Consider the following 12,179-nt stretch of genomic DNA (forward strand, 5'->3'; position numbering starts at 1 on the left):
AAGTGTTTTTCTTTCGCAGACGTGTTTTCTATAACAGTGGACCTTCGTACAAACGTGAAACCAAATCTGTGAAATGACACGGTGTTTATCTCAAAACAATAACAAAATGGATCGTACGTAATTCGACGAAATAATATAAAATAAAAAAACGTTGTGCGTCTATTATTTCCTCGTAAAACGAAAGAAGCTTCTCGGACAACCTAATATTACAAAGACAAGCCGAAAATGGTTGAAAGAAGGTAACTTAATTATCGAAAATTTGTGAAATACGAGAAAAAGCTTGACGAATTTGTCGCATCTTCTTGCCAATGGGACCAAAAGTAATTACGTTATTTTTTGTAATTACGTGACACGATCGCTTGGATCCTGTGTCTGTTCAAAGGAATTAATCCGACTGGCAAAAATTAAGAACGCCATAGAACGAATTTATCGTCGGTCGTTGACTCGTATTTACGACCTTCCCGTGAAAATCTCGGCGGCACTTTGACATTCTTTCCTTCTGTCCCATTCTCCATCTTCCCTCTCGTCTCTCACCCCATTTTTCTCTTCCCCTTTTTTTTCTTACGCCTCCTGTTTTTTACTCCACTGTCTTCTCGTTTTTGTTTCTTCGGCTTTATGTCTCTTTTTCTTCATTTTTTTTCTCTTTTTTTTTCATAAATCGAACGATTATCTCGAGCAACGTTCCGCAACGAGCGTTTTGCTTTTATGTTGTTCCGTGCTCGTATTATCTGCGCTGACTGACTTAACGGCCTCCTCGAGAAATAGTGTCAAGGGATCAGTGTCATTGTCGGGTCTTCCACGTGGAGGCTACGCTTTCGCTCCTGGTAACAAGATCTTTCGACGATGATTGCGCACGATGTGCCCGCGAATATTTCTCCTACTTTTACTTGTTTATTTATCTACAACTTGCGAGTTATTCGCGCGAGCCACGCCTTCCCTCGTTCCTCGATCGCGAAAGACGAGTATTAGCTTTAAAATAGAATTGTTTAATATTCAGAAATATTATTTTGATATTTTGTTCTTTGGAAACAAAAAAGACGAATAAAATGGGATTTATATATAATTCAATTATATTTCAAGAAGCGTCGAGAGCTTCGTCTGCAAAATTCCTCACCGACAGAAAGGCAGAATACGTTTCCACTTGTAAGATTGTTCGCTGTATACGCTGTATAAGCGATCAATAAAAATATCGTTTTATTTCATTATCTAATTGATGGAAGAATTTATCGACGATCGTTTTACGTTTCGCGAAATAAAAGTTGTTGAAAATCGAACAGCACGAGCAACACGAGCTGTACACCCCATCTGCGTGCACGTGTTTCCCTCTAATATTTCTATTCGCGTATTCGTCTCGCATCCAGGCTTTGCCAGTTGAATACCGAAGGCAGATACGAGTAAATAAACTGGTAAATTTATGACAGTAAATTTCCGGCCGGTAAACATATCTATAAATTATCAACGACTTCCATCGGGGCGAAACGATAGTTGGGCTGTTCCAAGTACTTTCGAAACAAAATCGATTCGCTCTTATGAAATCCGAAGCCACGTTAAATTACCACTTTTACGTTACTTTCTACCACCAGTGATTTACAAGCGATTTGTAAACGAATCCTACCAATTGGTTGCGGTGTTTCGAGAAATTTCAAAGGCTCTTGACATTTTCTCTTCTTTTAACTCTCGACCGTTACTGCGAATTTATTAATTGTAAAATTCTCTAGCCCTCAACGCTCCGGCTGTGTCTCTCAAACACCACCAAAAGGAAGTAACGCGATGAAAAAACAAACAGTTTTCTACTGTGAGACCCGTGAACGAAAACCCGGTTTGCATCCCAATGAATGTTTTCAAAAATTCCACGCGTTACTCGATTATAATTAATATAAATATCGCAATCAAAGTTATATTACTTCTGAGATGAATAAAGATCGTTTCCAATGACTTTAATATTATTATTTACACGTAATTGTAGCGTTTAAAATCTAACACTTAGAAGCTTGCAAGTTCAAGTACGATGAGAATAAGTTAAGGGCTAAATTGGGCTAGTCGAATCGAGATTCTATCGATGATGTTTATCGCGTGGACCATAGAATATGTGTTATTAGAATAGAATATGTAGATATTGATCTTTCGTATTAAACTAGATATTGGATTTGTAACTAAGTGATTACGGATTTTGTCATTAGGTGGTAATGACAAAAATAAATACATAAGGGCTAGATTAGGCTAGTCGAATCGAGATTCTATCGATGATGTTTATCGCGTGGACCATAGAATATGTATTGTTAGAATAGAATATGTAGATATTGATCTTTCGTATTAAACTAGATATTGGATTGGTAACTAAGTGATTGCGGATTTTGTCATTAGGTGGTAATGACAAAAATAAATACATAAGGGCTAGATTAGGCTAGTCGAATCGAGATTCTATCGATGATGTTTATCGCGTGAACCATAGAATATGTATTATTAGAATAGAATATGTAGATATTGATCTTTCGTATTAAACTAGATATTGGATTGGTAACTAAGTGATTGCGGATTTTGTCATTAGGTGGTAATGACAAAAATAAATACATAATAAATTTTATACCGACCAAATTATCATATGAATTACTGAGATGTATATAATTTTGTATATTAGACTAGATTAGCCGCATGTAGTGACACACGTATGTGAATATGAGTGTATGGAAGTATGTGTGTGCACAGCGTCTCGAAAAACAGACGAATGCAACTGTTCCGTTGTGATATGGAAGATGGTGAGACAAAGAGAGTGCCGAGACGCGTGCAAATGTATATCGACGAAGATCCTGGAAATCGTTTGTTAAATAAATCTAAAACTATTTTAATACGAATTCCAAGTGTAACCTCGGTGTTCCTTTACTTTTATTTCGGCAATTAACATCCACAATTCTCAACATAAATACATTTTTTGGCGTTCTTTCGATACTTTTTAACGCCCGAACCATGCAGTTGATAACGAGACCTCTTGCAACGAGTTATAGAGATAGCTTGTTGGAGCAACGTCTTTAAAATGGATATTTTCGCGTGTCAGGTTGAAACTGCTACTCAGACGCGTATGTTTCGCGACTTAATAGCCATATAGGTTAGCCGTGAAACCCACAGGTATAATTGCCAGTAGCGCAAATCGTCCATTATTCGAATTTCGTCGTTTTATTCCTGAGAGATCTTGGCCGGAAGTCACGAATAATGGATATGGGTGAGAATTCGTGAATGAAAGCGCACGGCCATCCGTATGCTCGCGTCAATCTTTCCCTGCTCGTGAAATAATTAACGAAGACCCTCCAGACTCGCTCGTTTAAATAGCGATTAAATTATTATTTTGAAGTTTGGGATTCTATTCGAACGAATTGTGTTAAAAAGACGACAGACGTTAAAATAATTGAAAACATTACGAGATTTCATTACTATTTGATTATGATATCATTATGATTGTTTGATTATGGTATCATTATGATTGTCTATAAATACGCCTGATTTTATACTTGTTTTTAATTAGTTTTATACCATGGACTTGGTTAAAATAATTATTAAAAACTAGAAACTAGATACGACCAGTAATACATTTCAATAATTCATATCTCAAATTCACGTGATTTTCCAATTATAATGAAACACTTTCTTGCGTAATTAGAACATCTGATCTCATAAAGGGCGCGATAATTGACCTATATTATCGGGGAAATGATCAAAGTTTAGCGAAATTTTGTGCGGCGGGTATTCGATGTGTAAAACAACGATACAAAATATTTGAAAAAAGAAAGCTGTAGAAAGTAAAACATACAAAAAGAAATAATAAATTGCCATATGTCGGTCCCTGCAAGATTCCCGATTTAATCCTCGTGCAGACGATTTGCTTTTATTATCATAATCACAGCTATAAAATTGCAAATTTGAAATTACCAGAATAAAAGTATAATACCACATATTCGTGTTTAAAGAAACAAGAGGGCACAGATAAGCGAGTACTTATATCGACACGTTTGCGTCCTATTTAACGCGAAAGAGGACCAAATGACGATTGAAGCGAGGATTATACTCGCTTCAGCGTTGGAATTTCTCTAAGAATAATCTGGGACGGAAAATGATGAGGATTGAACGCGAGTAGTCATCGAAAATTTACATATGTACAATCTTAATGATGTATTTTTCGCATGAAATGTTACATCACTAATTGGACAGCTGTTTCAATCCTTGGATACAAAATATCGATGTTCTATAGATGTGTACAACTATGCGTACAGATGAAACGAGAACGGTAGAAAAGTATCCACACGGCATATTATTGAAAAATAATACGAAAAACGAAAGTGCGTATATCGTGCACATATATATAAAAGAGACAATACATATACATATATATATATATATTAATAATTGTTATCGATATATTATGTATATATATGTAAATGCATAAATTATTTCTTAATACGGATTTTATATATTATTGCCTGTGCTAGATTTGATTTCTAACAAAAATGCACTTGTACTACTTCTTCATTTAATGGAAAGCTCAATTAGTATAAACTATTTTTTATATTTGAAATATTTCATTTCCCTTATTTATAAAATGAATAATTTATGTCGAAAATCTTGAATGAATTTGAAAAATGTTTAATTCACGGTAAAGGAGACACGTTTCAGGAGACATACATACAAAAGAAACGTTTTAAAGATTTACCGTAACAGTAATCTGACGATATAACCATTAAATCGGACCCTTTTGTAATTTAGAAACGAATAATTTTTGCACCTCTCATTTATATGTCTCTTAAAACTTACGATCTTCTTCATCTTACATAACATCTATATTACATGTTAATTAAATAATATCTATATTAAATATGTAACTACTTTTATAATTTTACTTTTAATTAACGCTATAATTAAAAAGCAAACGGGAAGAATAAATATTTCCACATTGCGATACCTAAATACAAAAGTTACGCAAACTGAATAAGATATAAAATTATCACACAAAATAGAAATATGGTAATATAAAATAGAAGTTAAAATTATTCATTATTATCGGACTGTTATTAAAAAAAAAAACTCATACCTCGATATTTATCCCCTTCCAGAAGATCACCCGGTATATGTACTCAAGTTTACACGATATCCGCGTCCGCATACATCGACTGGTAGTAGTCGTGTGTTCCATGTTATATTCGTATATATCCGGTTTCATAATGGACAATCGAGATCGCAATAAAAGTATTGGCAAATAAGATTGATGCAAAAATAAACGACGTTCAACCGATCGCAATGATCAATTTTTATTTTTGAACCCGCCCGCCGCGATCTCTGTGTCGTACTACGTTCGAACACGTTCGATATCCAAAACGGATAATCTGTACACACTCACAACTTCACTGGCCATTTTAACCGTATCACCCAAGAATTTACGATCGATTATGTATTTGCGTATCCAGAATCTCGACCGTGATCGCGCCTTATTTCAATAACGACATAAATCAAAAGTTTCAAACATCGCCGGGCTATTTTCGCGTCGGTGCACGCGCGAATAGTTTACTTTGACAATGTTATACAGCGCTGCTGATAACAGTGATAATAGCGATTTATCAAACGATGGTAATAACGAAGATGAATAAGTAATGATAAAACAGTTTGGGAATCGATGTATATCGAAATATCGATAGTGATGAAAATTATAGGTTAGTCCATTAATAATCCCAACTCTATTAAGGACCAAGATTATAGTTTATCGGATAGCGTTACAAATGGCTTAATTTCTTTAAATCGTAAAAGCCATAAAATTTCATAGATACGATATTATAAAAACAGAATTCGTTGGTGTACTTTGATTATAAAAAATTACAAATAAAATACCGCGTTAATGCAACGTTGGCCCTCAGTGAGTTAATGGTCACATAAGAAATAAAGTAATCACAGACGAAACCAATTTTGAAAGGAAAATTAATGTAATGCACAGTTCGAAACGCTACGCCGATACACGTTAGTTTCAGACTTGTTACTTCCGCGGTGGCGCGCGCAAGGATACTGTCAGGGTATATAGAAATATCGATCGACATATCGAATCAGGTATCGAATAATCGAATCGCACAGACAATAATGAAAACTATAACGCTTGAAGTTCTCAAAGTACAAGGAGCAATTTGTATTCGTTTTTACAGTAAGTATATTGTTCCACGTGTATACAAAGTGTCACATAAATTCGACACTTTCGCGGGAATACATATATATCTACGCGGATCGAAATACCGGTGATCCATGCGCAGCGCCATACTGCTCGCGAACCTTATACACGTACAGACGTGTCAAACTTTCCCCCACGATTAAAACGATATAAACGCCCAAACTATTACGACGCAAACATCCTGAAATCCTTACACAAAACAGTCTCGCAACAAAATTAGAAATTTCACAGTTACATACCTTAAGAAACAGACTCGCCAATAGAACGAACACTTCGACCGGCAGAAACACGTTTCTCCGAAAACTATACGCGCGCGTTTATAGGCGTGTACACACACGGCAACAATGGACAGTTGACACCTCTCGATATCCTGTGACAGGGAATCGATCGGAATCGAGATAAACAGAGATCTTTGTCGGATAAACGAGCACGATAGCGGACCAGCCACGGGACGAAATAACAAACCGAGTCCACTTTGTGTGTCACCGGTCAGCTTCCGCCAACTTCACGCCTGTGTGCCGGTTTTCTCAGCGATCCATGATAAATCTCGTTCGATTCTTGTTTAATCTCCGTTAACTTGTCTACGCCAATCAGTTGCACATATATGTATATCTATACATATATAAAATATTATTTATAATATTGTAGATAGATAATATATCTATATGTATATATATATATCTCAACTCTGCAAAATTTCTCGATAGCCAAATTAGCTTTCGAATATATATGTATATATATATGTATATGTATATGTATACATCTTCTATATGTTCGGAATAAATCGAGACAAAGTAAGCGAGGCAATATACGTATACATATATACACGAAGGGTGTGCGTTGACAGCGAGAACGAAAAAAGGCAAACAAGATTAGCAGACGATGATCGGCGTGAATGGGAACCACGAGCGAATTGACGGGCACACGTCTAACACCGTAGTAAAGAGCACAACACCACCAGCACGACGACGGCGACGACGACGACGGCGACGGCGAGCGACGACGACGACGACGACGGCGACGGCGGCGGCACGAAGACGACGACGACGACGACGACGTTGACGGGCGCGAGGTCGGTGAGAGACTGGGCGACACGCGACGAGTCACCGTCGGCGATGAGTGGAGTCGCTCTGACGAGGATCCTGGGGCCATCAGGCTGCCCGTGAGGGGGTGGAGGCGCCGGAGCGTTTGGGGTGGGAGGGAAAGCAGAGAGAGAGGAATGCCGCTCGGGGGCGAGTACACGCCGCGCCGGGTGCGGGGAGTAAAGCGGCGGTGAGGTGGGGACCACGACGTCGGCGTCGGCGTCGCTTCTTTGCCGAGGGCGTGGTCCTGATCGCGGCTCTTCGCGAGTTCAGAGATACAGACCGGATCCGATACCGGCGCTAGCTACTCTCGACGCTGTAAAATTTCTCGACAGTCAGACCAGCTTTCGAAGACGACGATCCATAGTTTCCAGAGTCGGAACGTTTCTTCTACAGGTTTTACGACGTCTTTCCCTTTTTCTTCGTCTTCGAATTGATTCGTGAAATTTGAATAAGAACGGGTAATAACGCAACATTTGTTTTCTCTTTGTTTGAAGATTCTCCGAAGGGGTAGTTTGGAAACTGTGATTATGTAAGATATTAACATAATGTCTTCCTTTCTTTTTCTCGAATTTTTTAATTGATACTATACGGCGTGGACTTTGGAAACAGATGGATGATAATAGAAGATATGTTTCTTCAACGTTCTACGAAGTTTGCGACGAAGAATTACGTATATAGGACTTTTGGTTAGCGTCCCTTTTTTGTTTGTCTTTCTTGATTTTCATTAACACGTGTGGAGTTTGAAGAAAGATGGATGATAATGGAGAAGATTTGTTTTCTCTTTGTTGATTACTGTATAATTTTTTCAAAGTTTTAAAGAAACATGTATATTGAATTGTGTGACCATGGTTCTTGCAATATGACGAGTTTTACAGTGTAGACTCTTATTCAACGTTAGTTTCTTAATATATAATGGTTGGAGTTTGAAACAAATTCGAAGAATCGAAATGTATATACATTAAAATTATTATCACGATTAATAGGTTTCATATTTAGTAAATTTCATTGAACTTATAATCAACGAAACATCGATATGATAAAGGACATACGTATTTTTATGTAATTGGAAGACTGTTTCCTCTTTTGAGGAAACTTAATGTTATAAAACGAAAATTATTAAAACTATTACCATGTAAATCGTATTTATTAAATAGATTGAAAACGTAAATTAAACGAATAAATTTCTGACTGAACATGACATTTTGCGCAATGTTTCATTCAATATTCCTAATAATCTTCCTCGTAGAAGTTTTAGCTTTTAATCCCAAAGCTTGCAACGTAGTTTATAGCGAACACTGATGCCAGGGCATTGCGGATAGAAGAAGTTTCTAGATAGATAGATACGAATTATCCTATAATAATAACGGCAGAGAAATACCATAAGTCACACTTTTTGGTTCTATTGTTAGAAAATTATTCTATTATTACTATATTATTATAAATTATACGAAATTAAATATTTATTTTTACTACCCACGTCTGAATATCTCAAAAATTTTATTGGTATTTTTTGACTGGTATTCTTTTTTTTTTTATTTCAACTTTGCAGTAAAATACTTCTTTTCAACTTGCCACGGTATCAGAATCACAAAAACGGGCTTATCGTGTGTCATCCATGCGCTTTTCACATGGGATATCTATACGATTTTCTTTTTTCATCTATATCGATCATTTGATAGAACTTATTCGATTGCTGACTAGAGCTAAAAACTCTCGATCAAAAGCATGAAACACCTCCGACGACATATTTTAGAATGTCTGCGTAAAAATATATTTTTCCAATGTTTCGATAAGGAACTTCTTTCGCAATGCCTTCGTTGAAAGAGAAACGGTAATCGCGTTGCAGTCAGGTCTCGAGATAAAGAGGTAACGCCGATGATACTTGAAGGTTCTTGTGTATTGGAATTGTTGCCACTTTCTTTCGGAAAATCTCTACTGACAAAGATTGAGCAGTACTACTGAAACGACACTTCCGCTTACAATGCACTTGTGCCAGCGAAAAAACCGCATAGAAACCAAATACAGGTACAAAGTGGTTTCGCGTACTATTTGTAACATTTTCTCGTAAATGGAATAAAAATCCGTCGGTATAAAAGAAACTCGTTTGAAAATATTTTATCGTAATAAATTAGAAGCTTACCCCATTCGCAACGTTCATCTTTTAGCGAAAACATACTACGAGAAGAACAAATGATTCTTATATATTTATGGGTATATTTAAGCCAAGAAGGTTAAATAAATAATCATAAATTCTAACTGAGTTGAATTTCAAAAAATGATATTTTTAATACGTTTTAGCAGCGTATTTCCACCAAACTCAATTTCGTTGCCCCTTTATCTATCTCACGTATATATGTAAAGTTCACATAAATAATTGCAAATTCAAACGCGAGTTGAAAAAATAATATTTGCTGAAGGAAATAGAGATAGAAATAGAATCTAAACAGAAATTTATCGCACGTTTTCTGGCGACTTTTACATCCGGAAGAATTGAAATACGATAACACGGCGATTTTCTACTTAATTCGATTCACGAATTGACAAACAATCGTGCAGTGTGTAACGTTGCGGTTACTAACCCACGGATTTCCCAGGCGGCCCGAAACAACCTGTGCCAAATACAGCTTAACACTGCTTGCATTTCAATAGGCAACAGCCTCTTGAAATATTCTACATTCTGATGCGATGGTGGAGATTTGTATTTTTGCGAATCGATTTCCCGTTGAAGTTCTTTCGCCCTGTGTCGAAACAAGGCGAATATTTTCACGTCGAACCGATATCTTTTCCCTTTCTTTCTCCTCGCGCTAAGCTTAATCTCTTCTGGCTTTCTAAAAGCTAATTTAAGTTTAATTAATCCTAATTTAATCGAAACAATCGAACAGGATAATTTAATTCCCTTTCGTCCGATATAAAAGAAACGAAGTACCTTTCGCGATACAGCTACGTACGTTTTGTTTGTTTGTTCTGTTAATAATACAGCATGGTTCGATAGTTGTTGCATCAAATATACACTCCCTGACTCCCTTGTGATATTCAGATTTCGCGTTGCTGAAGTTACTTACGATGATATGATCTCGTATTTGGTAAATTTGAATTATCGTGAAATACGAAGAAATTCTCTGTTAAGTTAAATTGCAGACTTTTCGTGTTTTCTTTTGCAAAGATATTTTTCTAATCTACAATTTTAATTTTTAAGTTACTCGTAAGTGTATCGTTGTATACAATGTATAAGAATGAAAGAGAAATGTAGAGCGTTTAAGGGAAAAAGGACGGTTTATGGTCAGACACGTGTTACAAACCGCGCTCCTATCTTATATGGTTGCGATATTTTCAATATTTTTATTCCGAGTAATAAAAATTCGTAACATAACGTAGTATACAGAATTGACGACTGGATTATTTATTAATTTAGAAATTGTTACTATAAATATTATTCGTACGCACATTACAAAACAAAGCTAATGAAACTCGTTCTGTGTGTTAGAATAAAAAAATCGAAATTTCTAAAATTAAAGAATCCTACTTGGTGGAGTAACATGTGTCACGCGATAGATGACCAATGCTCCAGTATTTTAAAAAATTCTAACAATTTGCATCGGAATGGAACTATATGGAACATGAAATATTTCTGTCATTTCAAAAATTTTATTCATCTTTCCAAATTATTCGATAATTACGCTTCACAAAAACTGATATAGAAATCTCGCCGGAAAACCAATAGACAGGCTTTGATTACTTTTAGCAAATTATTACAAATTTACTCAGTGTGCAAGTTCAACAGAATCGACTTTAATGCGCTTCCGTCGATCGATGCCTCGAGTAATCATCGACGAATATTCGTTCTTTTTTCATTTTTATTAATTAAACTCAATTTTCCTAAAACTGCTCAATACGAAACACGACTTATCACCTTCATCCTCTGTACTCTTCAAGTGGAATTTGCCCAGATAGATACTTTACCACCGCGATACGATTCTCTACCATAGATCCCAATAATGCTTACACTTTCGAGTCCTCTGTCCATTGCGTGCTATTCCACCGGAAGCGTTAAACGAATTGCTTATTGTCGAGAGGAACAACGACGCTCAATGCCGTCCTGTTCGATACATTCCGTACGCGGTGTTATTCTCACGCGAACGAGGCATTCCCTTCTGCGTTAAAGAGGCATGACAAATTACATTCAAGAGATAGCCTGGAAAAGAAAGATCTGGAAAAACCTAGAGTACAGAGCTGACCCAATTGGAACGATTCGACGATGCGGGCAAGGAAGATCGTTAATAAAACGTTTAGGTGACATGCTTGACGGTCCACGTCGGGCAAGGTTAAGCGGCGACCCTCCAACTTATAAATAACCACGAAACATTCCCTCGCGGAGCAACGCGCTGACTTCGATCGCGTAGATCGGCATCGAGCTCGTAGACGCCGCTACGATCTAATTAGAAGACTTTAATTGGGACGACTCGCCTTGTTTCCATTCGAACCACTCGCTATTCTCCAACTTTCCATACGCGTGTTCGATCGTGTGAAAAAAGAGGTGGGGGACGGCGGTGATTTTGTACGATTCAATCGCGCTGTATATACAGTGTCTCGTTTTAATCTACCAGCATGTAAATTCAGGAACATTTGAAAGATTAAAGAGAGAAACACTCGTAGAATACAGGTAGGACGATGATTAAGAAATGTCAATTTACGAGAAAAAAAGAAAATCAGATTACGCGTCAGAATGTTTTACGCTCGTAACAAAAATCATTTTAATTGTCGGAAATCTCAGTATTGATGTATCTTAATATTTGTTTAATATATCTTGATAACTAATATTTGCCCACGAAAAAACCAACAGAGAGCTTTCATAACAAACACAAAACGCTCGAAACGTAATTGGTAAAACGGTGTTTGAC

At 36.6% G+C, this 12,179-nt stretch overlaps 1 protein-coding gene and 1 long non-coding RNA gene across 6 annotated transcripts in view; one reads left to right on the forward strand and one right to left on the reverse strand.

Moving 5' to 3' along the window:
- Positions 1–7,337, reverse strand: part of LOC100646666 (receptor-type tyrosine-protein phosphatase kappa) — a 104,209-nt gene extending 96,872 nt beyond the window's left edge. Inside the window, exons 1-2 of one of the 5 annotated variants that reach the window (XM_012312285.3) lie at positions 7,155–7,337; positions 6,436–6,808 (exon numbers count right to left, since the gene is read on the reverse strand). The gene's annotated coding sequence lies outside the window, so the exon portion shown is untranslated. Of the gene's footprint in view, positions 1–6,435; positions 6,809–6,957 lie in introns of all 5 variants that reach the window. The other 4 variants (XM_048408604.1, XM_012312283.3, XM_012312281.3 and 1 more) reach the window with 4 other exon arrangements.
- A 93-nt stretch (positions 7,338–7,430) lies between these two features.
- Positions 7,431–8,479, forward strand: LOC110119552. Its single transcript, XR_007225118.1, has 2 exons — positions 7,431–7,674; positions 7,776–8,479. It is a non-coding gene; the product is annotated as an uncharacterized LOC110119552 (long non-coding RNA).
- Positions 8,480–12,179: the final 3,700 nt, after the last annotated feature.

Source organism: Bombus terrestris, chromosome 9 (genome assembly GCF_910591885.1).
Source record: "Bombus terrestris chromosome 9, iyBomTerr1.2, whole genome shotgun sequence".
NCBI lineage: Eukaryota > Metazoa > Arthropoda > Insecta > Hymenoptera > Apidae > Bombus > Bombus terrestris.